At 40.6% G+C, this 12,500-nt stretch overlaps 1 protein-coding gene across 2 annotated transcripts in view; it reads left to right on the forward strand.

Annotated features, from left to right (window-relative positions):
- Nucleotides 1-12,500, forward strand: part of Gtdc1 (glycosyltransferase like domain containing 1) — a 401,908-nt gene that overhangs the window by 375,664 nt on the left and 13,744 nt on the right. The window lies entirely within an intron of this gene.

The raw sequence follows: 12,500 nt of genomic DNA on the forward strand, positions 1-12,500 counted from the left end.
TGTGTGTGTGTGTGTGTGTGTGTGTGTGTGTGTGTGTGTGTGTGTGTTTATAGATTGGGTATTGAGCATTGTTCTAAAACCAAGCAACAACAAAGGTTCAGACGTGGCCTTGTTGAGCAGGCCACGTGGTGTGTTGTGACACCAAGAGGCTGCCTACAGTGCACACTCCCTTACACAGTGCTTCCTGACTGTGGCTCAGTGCCTGCAACAGCAAACCAGCCTATCCTCGGCAGCTGGTCTCCTGACTCGCTTTCTGCCATCTGCACTGTATGTGCCAGGCCTTTCGTCCATCCCTTCAGATACCAAGCTCCTATAGACCTCATCTGCCTGTTGGCTTTTATTTTGTCCTTTCAGTCTCGGCTCTGGGGCATTTTCATAAAACTTTCTCATGATTTCCTATCCCACTGCTTTTCTTCACAGTACTTCCTATTATTTTTCACTATTCACAGCATGTACATATTACTAGAATTTAGAATGTAAATTACATAAGGGCTAGAGACTGGACCTGTCTTGTCCATTGTTGTCATCTGAAACAATGGAGTCAGTAATACTTATTAAATAAGTAAGCCAAAGGAATGCATGCGCCCTCCCAATGAGGTACATATAGGCTGTGTTAAGGAGAAAGCACTCATGTATCAACACAGAAAATCAAGAGGGGACCAAACTGATACAATTATGTATGAGTAATGACACATGGAGCTTAGAGGATTAAGAGTGAACTAGTATATTAATAGCCAAAGCTACAAGTATACAACAAGAACATTTGCTCAACCATGTTTGTAGCAGCTTTATTTGTAATAGCCAGATTCTGGAAACAACCCAGATGTACCTCAGTTGAGGAATAGATTCAGAAATTGTGGTATAATTGGTTTCCCATAGTAAGGGGAACAGGGACTATTTCTGACAGGAACTCAATGGCTGGCTCTTTGACCTCCCCACTCCTCAAGGGAGGAGCAGTTCTGCTAGGCCACAGAGGAGGACTTTGCAGCCAGTCCTGAAGATACCTGATAAAACAGGGTCAGATGAAAGGGGAGGAGGTCCTCCCCAATCAGTGGACTTGGAAAGGGGCAGGAAGGAGATGAGGGAGGGAGGAAGGGTTTGAGAGGGAATGAGGGAGCAGGATGCAGCTGGGATACAGAGTTAATAAAATGTAACTAATAATAAAAAAATAAAAATTATAAAAAAAGAATAATGAAATTATGGAAAAAAAAAGAAATTGTGGTACATCTACACAATGAAATACTACTCAGCAATTAAAAACAAAGAAATCATGAAATTTGCAGGCAAATGGTGGGAAGATCATCCTGAGTGAGGTATCACAGAAGCAGAAAGACACACATGATATATATTCACTTATAAGTGGATATTAGACTTATAATATAGGATAAACATGCTAAAATCTGTACACCTAAGGAAGCTAAGCAAGAAGGACCCTGGGTGAGATGATCAATCTTCATTCAGAAAGGCAAATGAGACAGACATTGAAGAGGGAGAAAACAGGGAACAGGACAGGAGCCTATCACAGAGTGCCTCTGAAAGACTCCACCCAGCAGGGTATCAAAACATATGCTGACATGCATAGCCAAACTTTGAGCAGAATGCAGGGAATCTTATGAAAGAAGGGGGAAATAGAAAGACCTGGAGGGAACAGGAGCGCCACAAGGGGAGCAACAGAACCAAAAAAAAATCTGTGCACAGGGCTCTTTTCTGAGACTGATACTCCAACCAAGGACCATGCATAAAGATAACTTAGAACCCCTGTGCAGAAGTAGCCCAAGGCAGCTCAGTATCCAAGAGGGTTCCCCAATAATAGGACCAGGGACCATCTCTGACGTGAACTCATGAGCTTGCTCTTTGATCACCTCCCCCTGAAGGGGGAGCAGCCTTACCAGTCCACAAAGGAAGACAAGCCAGTCCTGATGAGACCTGATAGACTATGGTCAGATGGAAGGGGAGGAAGATGTCCCTTATCATTGGACTGGGGGAGTGACATAGAAAAAGAAGAAGGAGGGAGGGTGGGATTGGCAGGGCATGGGGGAGGAGGCTAGGATACAAAGTGAATAAACTCTAATTAGTAAAATAAAATAAATTAAAACTGAAAAAAAATAGCCAAAGCTATTTGAATAGCCAGAAATAAAAGATTGATTAAATTGTCCCAAACAGGGAAATGCACACCTCAGGAAACATTTTAGAAACTATGTTCAAAGGAAGCAAATTTCAGTGAGAAATGCTATGGCTGATGTGAGTGGCATAAGGGGATTATGCGTGCAGCCCTCGATAAGTTCTTATTACCTTACACAGACAGGGTAGTATCTAGATAGAGAGAACGCTGATCACTAAAGTAAATGAGGCAGATGTAGCAGAATCCGTGTAAGAGTCTCTGTTGGTGACCCCAGAGTGATTCTGCAGCAGTTACAGACAGATTAGCAAGGGGACTGTGTGAGAGAAGAAAGCAGAGAAGAATTTGGTAGGTGGATTGGTTGTACAGAAAGAAGGAAAGAAAAAAATTGCTGGTGAGTTCAGTTTGTGTGAGCCAACACTGAATGCATGTGGATGGGCTGGCAGAAGAGGTTAGGGGAAATGCCTGAGAGGTTTCTGAGCCAGCATCACCACAGTGTACTTTTAGCTACCTCCATGAGGCAGGCTACATTTTTACTTAGAGTAGTATATCCTTGGGTACTTCAGGATCTCTACTCTTCACATCCCACACATTGCCTTTGGACTACAAGGCACTGTGGAAGACTAATATTGTGGTGTGGGACAGTTGTGTCCAGTAGGATCGTGTGCAGTCTTCACTGTTTCCTTAGGCTTTTCTTGGACACACCCCTACTGAGCTGTGCAGGAGACTGCACATGGCCAAGATTGTCTCTCCCTCCCAGTAACTGGGATGCAGTACGGTGCTTACGGAGCGCTGTGGAAACCACAGAAAGAGTATCATGTTTTCTGTGTGCGTGTTCCTTTACTCCTGTTCTCACCTGGGCCTCCTTTATGTCTCAGCCACTGGTCCATGTGTCCTTTCAAATGGGCATCCATCCTTCATGGCCACCAGGCTTCAGCTTGCCTATCAGGGAGTTGCAAGGAATGTTGAAGGAGTGAATGTTGTTTCTGGTTGCTCTCGAGCTTGTTCCCTTTGAAGGCCATGTCGCCTTTATTCTAAAAACTTCCTGACAAGCCATTCTGTATAACTCAGTCATTCTTGCCACTCCTCAGGGTTATTTAACAGATGCTTGTGTGGTGCTTGCTATATCCCAGGTGTTATTCTAAACCATTTGCAAGTATTAACTAATTCTCCATATACTCCTGGTCAGGCTTTTTTTTTTTTTTTTTTTTTTTTTTTTCCTTTTTGGAGAACCTGAGTAATGAAAAAAAATCAAGTAAGGTTACACAGCTAAATAAAGATGTAACTGTATGCTCTTTGGAGTGTTGTGTACTTACTTTCTGACTAAATTAAATTAGAACATTAATTTCTCCCTAACTCACCATCTAGCACTCCTACGCTCCAAGCAGTCATAACAAGTATAATAACTACCTATTTGATAGGTAGGTACACTATCAACAGTGACACTCTCAGCAGTGTCAGTGGCTTTCAATAACTGCCTCTAAGTCAGTCTTTTCTCACTCGTGTAACATTCAGATGGCTCAGAAAGCCAGAAAAGATGGAGTTTATATGGTACAGGAACATTGGGTGTCTCTGTCTCCAACTTGATTTTGTAACAGCCTGCTGGTCTCCTGCACACATGTAATACCAATACTCAGGTGGCTGAGGAAAGAGGATCTCAAGTGCTAAGTCTGCCTGGACTGCACAGGGAGACTGTGTCTCCAAACCCCCATTCCCTTTCTCTCCACAAAGCACATGGGAGAAAATGCCATTGCTAACTGAAGACACTGCTGCCAGCAAGATACTGTTATCAACACTAGATTTCCCTTGAAATTTTTAAGAAAATTTAAATCATACAAGTTTCTGTGGCTTCACTACTGTTGGTTATTTTCAAGCAAAAAAAATCGTTTTATAAAATTAATTTTCCTGGAAAGTGTAGCAAAATTAAGACAGTTCATTATGTTTTATAGCCCTGTGACTCATAATTCCTTTGTATCTTTTTTAAAACCTTGTTGTGGTGTTTACAAAAGAGGAGAAAGCACAGGGATAGTTGGTGACTTATGTAATTCTCCTTGGGTGCACTGGGCAATGAAGGCAAGGCATGCCCAGGCCAGCAGCAGAGCAGATCAGTGTCCCTGACGCTGAGCACTGCTGTAGTTGTGAACACACGTTTTGAGTATCTCCTCTGTGCCAGGCACTACAAGTCATACAGGATGATTGATCACGTAGAAGGCATGGTCTATCACACGGGGCAGAACATGATTTGCTGCGTTATTGATCGCTTCCTGGAACACTGCATTGAGTGCTAGACTGAGCATTTCCTGATCTTCCAGCATGCACCTGGCACTGTTCTATGCCCTTCCTCCATTGCTTGACTTACCCTCCACAATGAACCCTTCAAATCAGGCAATGTCAGAATTGCTCTTATGAGCCAAGTAAGATCACAAAAAAAGTTCAGTTGCCAAAAACCATGATCTAAACATTATGCAGTCTCCAAGGCCAATGCTTAGCCTGTGTTCTCCATGGCAATCCCCAGACCTCTTTCCATATTATAGGGAAGAAAACAGGAGGTGTGGTCATAAAAAATCCTGAGCATTCCTGTGAATCAGATATACCTTCTTTGATAATGCTTTTGCAAACGAAAGGCTATTAAAAAAAAAAAAAACTTTCAAGTTTATGTCCTAAATGTATTTCATCCCTTATATATTAAAGTATCCCCAACACAAGAAAATTGTCAAAACAACTGAATAAATTGTAATAAATAAATAATAAAATAAAGAAAAGAAAATTGTCAAAACAAATATGAAGTAGAAAAAATATCCCACATAATATTTGGTATCTATGTTCTCTAAGTCTCACTCAAATGATATAGAATGGGTCGGTTGTACTAGAATAATACAATTTCAATATCTTACGAGGTTTAGAGAAATATATTTAGAAACACAACCTAAAATATTAAGGGATGAAAAAAAGATGCCATTTCAGTATACAGTATCACCAAGCACAAGTTCTAAGTGGTTTTGTGTTATGTCTTTTGTCTCAACAGAAGTGACCCTGATATAGTTTAACTTTTAAAGTTCTTCTCAGCTCTCAGCTCTTAAATTCAAATAATCTAGGGTGCAATAAGTTATAGAAAACCTTAAAATTACAGTCGCTTAAAACATAGAATATATGTCTTGTCCACACCTTGTATTCATGCTCATGAGTAGGATTTTACTGCTAATGACAGTGAGGACCCTGGCTGATAAAGAGACAATAGCTATCATCCTAAGCATTCCCAGTTACATGAAGAACTAGAAAACTCAATCCCTGTGACAATAAGCAACTGCCCTGGTGTGGAAATAGAACAGGGCTTTCCTCCGTTCATTGGCCAAAACTTCAAGGCACTGCCCAATCATCAGAAAAGCCAGCCCTGCTCTCTATCAAAAAACAGGAAACAGAAATAATTTGATGCTCTGCACCAGAGCTTCTTAATGTACACTATGGTGTAGCTCCTCAGAGAGAAAGCCACGCCTCTCCAGGTTTCCACCCTCATCTGGGTCAGTCTAGCCCCACTGATAAAGACCTTACACATGTGTGGATGTTGCCTACAGTCTTGACAGTTTTGGGAGCGACCTGATGATTTATGAAGATTCATGTCCTTTAAGAGGGAAACCCTAGGAAGTAGGGGTGTTCTGTGAAACAGGGTGAGTTCTTTCAGGGTTTTTGGCATTTTACATCACTTATAGACGTTGTCAATCAGGGATGATTTCCCTCCATTCCTGGGGTTATTTGGCAATGTGTACACACATTTTGTTGTCATAACTGTTGGGTAGGGGGTGAGGTCCTGCCAAATAGGACACCAGTTATTCTGCCAAAAATACTAGAAAATACAGGTCAACCCAACAACATTAGCATATCCAACCTAGTAAAATGTCAGCAGCACCATGACTAAGAAGGTATATTGCAGAAATTTAAATCATCAAAAAGGTTAGAAATGGGCCCAATAGCTTTCTATATGAGTATCAGCTAACTCAACTGTACAATAAAAAGGACATGAGAAGGAAAAACAATAAGCCACCTACTCTATTTCAATGAATTTTTATGAAGATTTCCATAGGAGTAGGTAATTTGGGAAAAGTGCTAAAGTACTATGCAAATTTTATTATAAGACTAGGGGACTTCTCTTTAGAGTTTGTATATGGAATGAGTTTCTGAAATACTTTTTGAGTCCAAAGAAGATACTGAGTGTGCTGTATCTCAAAAGTTCATTTTTATTCAGGCAATTAAAAGGTCGTTCTGCTCTATAAACCATCTGCATCTAGTTTTGTGTTTAAAAAGAACAAAAAAGTCTAGGAACTCTCGAATGCACATGTTTGAGTGTTGGCCAGTTCTCATGACAAGGTCACATTGTTAGCCCTTGAGATGACTTTTTTTTTAATTTTAGTAAATGTTTTAGATATCAAGTCAATGGAATGTGTTTGTATACTTCGTAATTTCCCACAAATGGTAATTCTAAACAAAATATTCTTTTGTATAAGCAGCCAAGGCCTTATGTAAGATTCTTTTTCCTTATTACAGATATGATACTCTTTCTCCAAAGGAGTTTTAGCTGAGACATTCAGGCAGCCAAAAAGGTCTGAAGAAAACTGAAAACCTGAAACATGGTTTTGGCAGACAGAAGCCATTCTGGTTCCCCTGTAATTTAGGTCAAGAGTGGTGTGTGGAAAGCTTCTGGGTAGCATCTGGCCTGGCAGTGGTTCCTACTGTGATCTTGTCGTGGTCCTGGTTCTTAGCTCTGGAGTAAAACGCTTGATAATCTTGTGGCATTTTCCTCCCCTTCCACCTCCCTTTTCCCCCAGCTCCCAGCTACTGTCTCGTTTTCAGCAGTGTGACTATACCAAAAGCCAGCTCTAGGAAGGTTCTAGATATACAAATAAACCACATCAATGTAAAATTTCTGTATAAATTTTTGTATAAATCAAGTCCAAAACAAAATAATCTTTTAATTAATATTGAATCATAAGATCATATGTGATAGGAAATAAATTTTACTAGTAAGACAAGACTAAGTGAACTCTGCTATGTCAAGAACATACCATTCCTCTTTCTGGGTATGTTTTCAGTCATTATTTATTCACTTGACATGAAGTTGTTAACCAACTGCCTCTTATATTCAAGTAGTGTATTGCGATTGTCAAGAGAATATTCCCCTAGGATCTCACAGTCTAATGTGAAAAAAAAAATTATACATTTACAATTTGTTATAGCATGCCTTTATTTATAACTGTTTCACTATTTGGGACATATTAATTATAAACAACATTTTTCTTTTTTTCTTTTTTTTTTCTTTTTTTAATATTAGTTACAGTTTATTAACTTTGTATCCCAGCTGTATCCCCCTCCCTCATTCCCTCACAATCCTACCCTCTCTCATCTTCTCTCTTCCCCTTTCCAAGTCCACTGATAGGGGAGGACCTCCTCCCCTTTCATCTGACCCTGGTTTATCAGGTATCTTCAGGACTGGTTGCAAAGTCCTCCTCTGTGGCCTAGCAGGGCTGCTCCTCCCTCGGGGGGGGGGGGGGCGGGCGGAGGAGGTCAAAGAGCCAGCCATTGAGTTTATGTCAGAAATAGTCCCTGTTTCCCTTACTAGGGTACCCACTTGGATGCTGGGCTACCAGGGGCTACATCCAAGCGGGGGTTCTAGGTTATATCCATACATGGTCCTTGGTTGGAGAAACAGTCTCAAAAAAGACCCCTGTGCCCAGATATATTTGGTCCTTGTGGAGCTCCTGTCCTCTCCAGGTCATACTAATTCCCCCTTCTTTCATATGATTCCCTGCACTCTGCTGAAGGTTTGGTTTTGAGTCTCAGTGTCTGCTTTGGCACACTGCTATGTAGAGTCGTTCAGAGGCCCTCTGTGGTGGGCTCCTGTCTACAAACAACTTTTTAAGGCAATCTCATATATTGAGATCCCTAATTATAGTGGAGAAAAGTAGTGTGTTAACTCTATTTTCGATGTACAGGTGTAAATGAAAATCTCAGTACATGGAATTGCCCTCACATGGCTCCCAAAAAGAAGTGTGTGAGAAGGTCTCTTTCCCAGGAATCTGAAACCTGGATTGAGTAGAATTTTTTGCCAGTCTGATGGTGAAATGAAGAAGACAAACCACTATGGCAAAAATAAGGAAGAGTAAAAAAATTAAAATTAATTTGCTCGTGACTGGAAAAAACGAATACCGTGTATGTTTTTCACAGCAGAAACTTACAGACTTAGCGGAGTCCAGTTGGGGAGCCGCCATATTACTTCATATGTCCTCACAGAGCTGCTGTGAATTCTTTAAAAGAGCAGAATGTCAAAGCTGAAGTGCAGAGAACTTATGATGGAAAACCTGTCCTGTCAGGTTTTCATGAAATGATAACTTTTTAACATTTTAATATTTATTTTTGTTTTATGTACATTGGAGTTTTGCCTGCATGTGTGAGAGGGTCGGATCCCCTGGAATAGGAGTTATAGACAGTTGTCAGCTATCATGTGGGTGCTGGGAATTGAACCCGGGTCCTTTAGGAAGAGCAGACAGTGCTCTTAACTGCTGAGCCATAAAGAATGCTGTACAGAGTCACAAATGGAAAAGTAGGCAGAAGTAGATGATTCAGAAACAAACTGCTGTGTCTGTGTACCTAATATGTGACAAGCAGAATAACAATCTAATAAGCTACCTATTCCAGTTTAAAATCTATGGGCCTTTTTGTTAGTAAACAAGAAACTAGTTAATAAATCAATAACTTCCATGAAGTAAAAATAGTAAAGGCACTGTATATTATGTCTTAGATACTCGTGCTTCAACACTTAAATGAGTGTATTTGATCGTATAATAAACGAAGTACATAGTATAAATATGTCCTAGAGGTGAAAGCTTATGATGACAGGCACAGTGACTCCCTCACCTTCCTTTGTGCCACACTAGGCTGGTTGATATGCTGCCATCTCACTTATCCCAGCAGCCCTTGGGAGGTCCAACTTCTTTCTGATGTAGAAGTGGGGAAACTAAGGCTTTAGTTAAGTAGTTGGCCCAAAGTCACATAGCTGATAAACAATAGAGGTGATAGGAGAAGAAATAAATACTACATCAAAATTTAAGGGGAAACCTATAATTTTGCCAGTAATAAAATAAATGTAAATGCATAGGATTTATGAGTGAGCAGTTATATTCACCAAGGCAAGGAAAGCAAGAGTCCATCATCACTAAGACCAGCCAGCTTGTGCGGTAGCATCTGCATTCAGGATGAGGACAGTATAAATAATCTTCCAGAGCCGTGCAGGTTAATATACTCATATTTTGCTAGCTAATTTCACACCACAAATTGTATCCAAAGTAGAGGAATACCTGGCCAAAGTTTTTCTAGTCTCATTCCCTTCCCTGCCTTTCAGTTGCTTTCAGAACACTGAGATCCTGTCCGTCCCTTGCCCACACCTCACCTGCTGCTCCTGGCAGTCTTGCTCCTGTTTTCTGAAGTCTTGCCTTCTACAAAGGACTCATATTAGTCTCCCAGCCCCTGGGTGTTTGTATGCTCAGTTTATCTACCTAGCGTCAATATTCTTCCTAAACCCACACTACCCAAAAACAGACTTGTAGTAATGCAATAGTAATAAGAATATATCTTACAGGTTTTCTGTAGGATGCAATTCAATTTTGTTTATAGTGAGGGAGCTTCCTCACAGCCCTATCCCAGCCTAGTGTCTTACGATTTCCCATTCCTTTTGTCATTTTCTGAATGCATCTGTTCATTTATCCACCCCCTTGTCTTGTGTTGCTCACTGCTTAAATTCTTCTGCTCATTCCCCCATAGGCGTACTCATGCTCTTTCTTCACCTGACAAAATCCCAAGTGTATCCCAAGTGTAATCCCTCTCCTCTTCACCTCCATATTACTCTCCATACTGATTTCTTCACTTGTCAACATGTCACACTGCACTAGAGTCATTTGACATTTGGCTGCTGTAATGAGGCCATGGCAGAGCTCCCCAGAGGACAGTTTCTTGGGCTTTAGTCCCATTTCAGGATGGTCTGCACAGAGGAGTTAAGGCTCTCCACACTTCAACCCTTGATAAGGGTGAAGATTCTGTTCAGTGGCTGAGCAGCTCCTTTCTCAGAAAAGCCTTGTTAATTCTGTCCACCCTTCCCTTCTAAATGCAATTCACTCTCATTTCTCAGTGCAGTGTCCTGTGAGGGTCTGTGTTGCTGCTGTGGCCACTCCCATGTGTGTCATGCCTTGACTTATTATCTTCTACTCCTGCAGCCCCTCTGAGTGGGATATGTGTAATTCCTACTAGAACCAGAAGATTCAGAGCGAGTCTCAAGATTATTTTCCATTCTACCAGGGGGAAGACCATGAAGATAATATGTCTGGAATACAACTCCCAAAACATCTCTCAAGAAACTGTTCTCAGAAGTTATAACTGTATGAACATCACTGAGAAAAAGAAATATATTTTCATTTTCATTAAATGCTCTTAAAGTTTGTGGGAAATAGACATTTGAAAAAGATACATGGAAATCAGTTAATGAATGGAAAAGTTCATCAAAACATTAATAGATAAATAGGAATTTGGGAATAGACCTAACTGAAAGCTTGTAATGGTATCCATGGCTTAAAAAGATGTATTGAAACATAGGAGAAAGAACTTCTCTGTAGATAGGAGAGCTGAGAATATAACCCACCCAGTGCTTTGGTGTTTCCCTTTTGGATTCCTACATTTGTATGTTGTCATGATCTGGATCGTGATATGAGGCCAGAGCATATCACACCGAGCGGCGTGTTTCAGCCTGGCTGTTCCCTGTTGTGCCTGTCAGAGCTGGAGTCTTAACAGAAAGCAGCACTCTGAGGAGTGTGTGTGGACCCACGTAGTTACCTTTCCCAGCTCCGCGTCCGTTGGCCTGTGTTGTTTTATTTGCAAATGGAGGGCATCAGCTCTTTGCTGCCGAGGAATGAACAGGACCAGATGCTGGGAAGGTCAGCTGTCCATTTCTGGCCACTCATTCATTATCTGGGTCACCTCTTCTAGCTTCATTTTACTCCTCTATAACACAAGTTATATATGGGACTAAAAGGTACTTTGGAGACCAGGGCTTCTCAGCTTCAAATGAGGTTCACATTTTATCAAGTTTTATTAGGAAAACAATTTGAATCATAATGACTCATTTTCAAAACATTCCCTATTATTCTGACATCCATCACTGTTTCCCACCAAGTAATTGAAAGCCATTGGTATAGACCAGGCACAACCATTCCAGTGACCCTCTTCTGTGATTTGATCCCATTATTGTCTGTCACTTTCTTCTTACCTCCAGGTACCCAGAGGAGCCTTCTTCCTCATCAAATCCATTCTTTCCTCCATCCACCACCTCAATGAACTCACCAGCAATGCCATATGCCATATCTAATTTAAATTTTTGAAAGATGTAACTTCTTTCTTGTGTTTATTTTTCTCCTGTCTTCATAAATCACATACAAATTCATTCATCTGTCTCTCCCAGTCAAGAGAGTGTCCCCTAATCTGTAGGAAATACCTTATAAGATCTTGAAATGTAGATAGTATCAAAACATGTTTGTTTTTATTTATATATAATGTATATACATGAATGTAATGTCTTTACAATTTAACTAAGCAGTTAATACAGTATGGCTGTAACTTTTACAGTATGAAGTTTAACAACAAAACTACCATGAATTTTTTTGTTTCACAATTTCATGGGTACGCAGTTTTTTCTTACTACAGAATTAGCAAACATCAGACAAGATGTTTTTGGCCTTAGTTGAAAATCTTTCCCTTTTTCTCACAGTGCTTCTTTGGCATTGGCGTATCCACATCACAAACATCCTGTTTTACCGTGAGGCCATTACTAAGTAAATTAAAGGTCAGCTGAATGCAAGCAGGAATAGTACTGTCTCCATGTGACAACCAAAGCAGCAGCTCAACTTCTAAATGACCGATGATTGGGTCCCCTACAGAGTGGGGATGTGGTAAAGCCAGGCATGACTGTGGACAAGCACGACACGACAGTGTGAGGTTTTCCCATGCTGTTTGCAGTTTAGAATGTTAGTTTAACACTTGTTTCTAGAAATCTAAATTTTTCAAATCTCAGTTGACAATAGGTAATTAACTGAAACTGCTAAAAAAATAAAGTGAAATTCTAGGTAAAGGAGATGACTGTGTCTTTGTAGCGTACATCAGTCCTTACAGATGTAAACGCTGGTCTATGGCCTAGGTACCTTCTCTGAAGGTAGCTTCACTATCCAGACTCTTCCTTTACCTGTAGAAATTTTTCTTGAAATCCATAAGTCACTTCAGTCACTGTCCCTGACCTCTCTACAATGCCACTGACTTTCTTTGAGTGGCCATGGAATTTTATTTGACCTTA

Source organism: Psammomys obesus, unplaced genomic scaffold, assembly GCF_907164565.1.
Source record: "Psammomys obesus unplaced genomic scaffold, mPsaObe1.curated_primary_1811, whole genome shotgun sequence".
Lineage (NCBI taxonomy): Eukaryota > Metazoa > Chordata > Mammalia > Rodentia > Muridae > Psammomys > Psammomys obesus.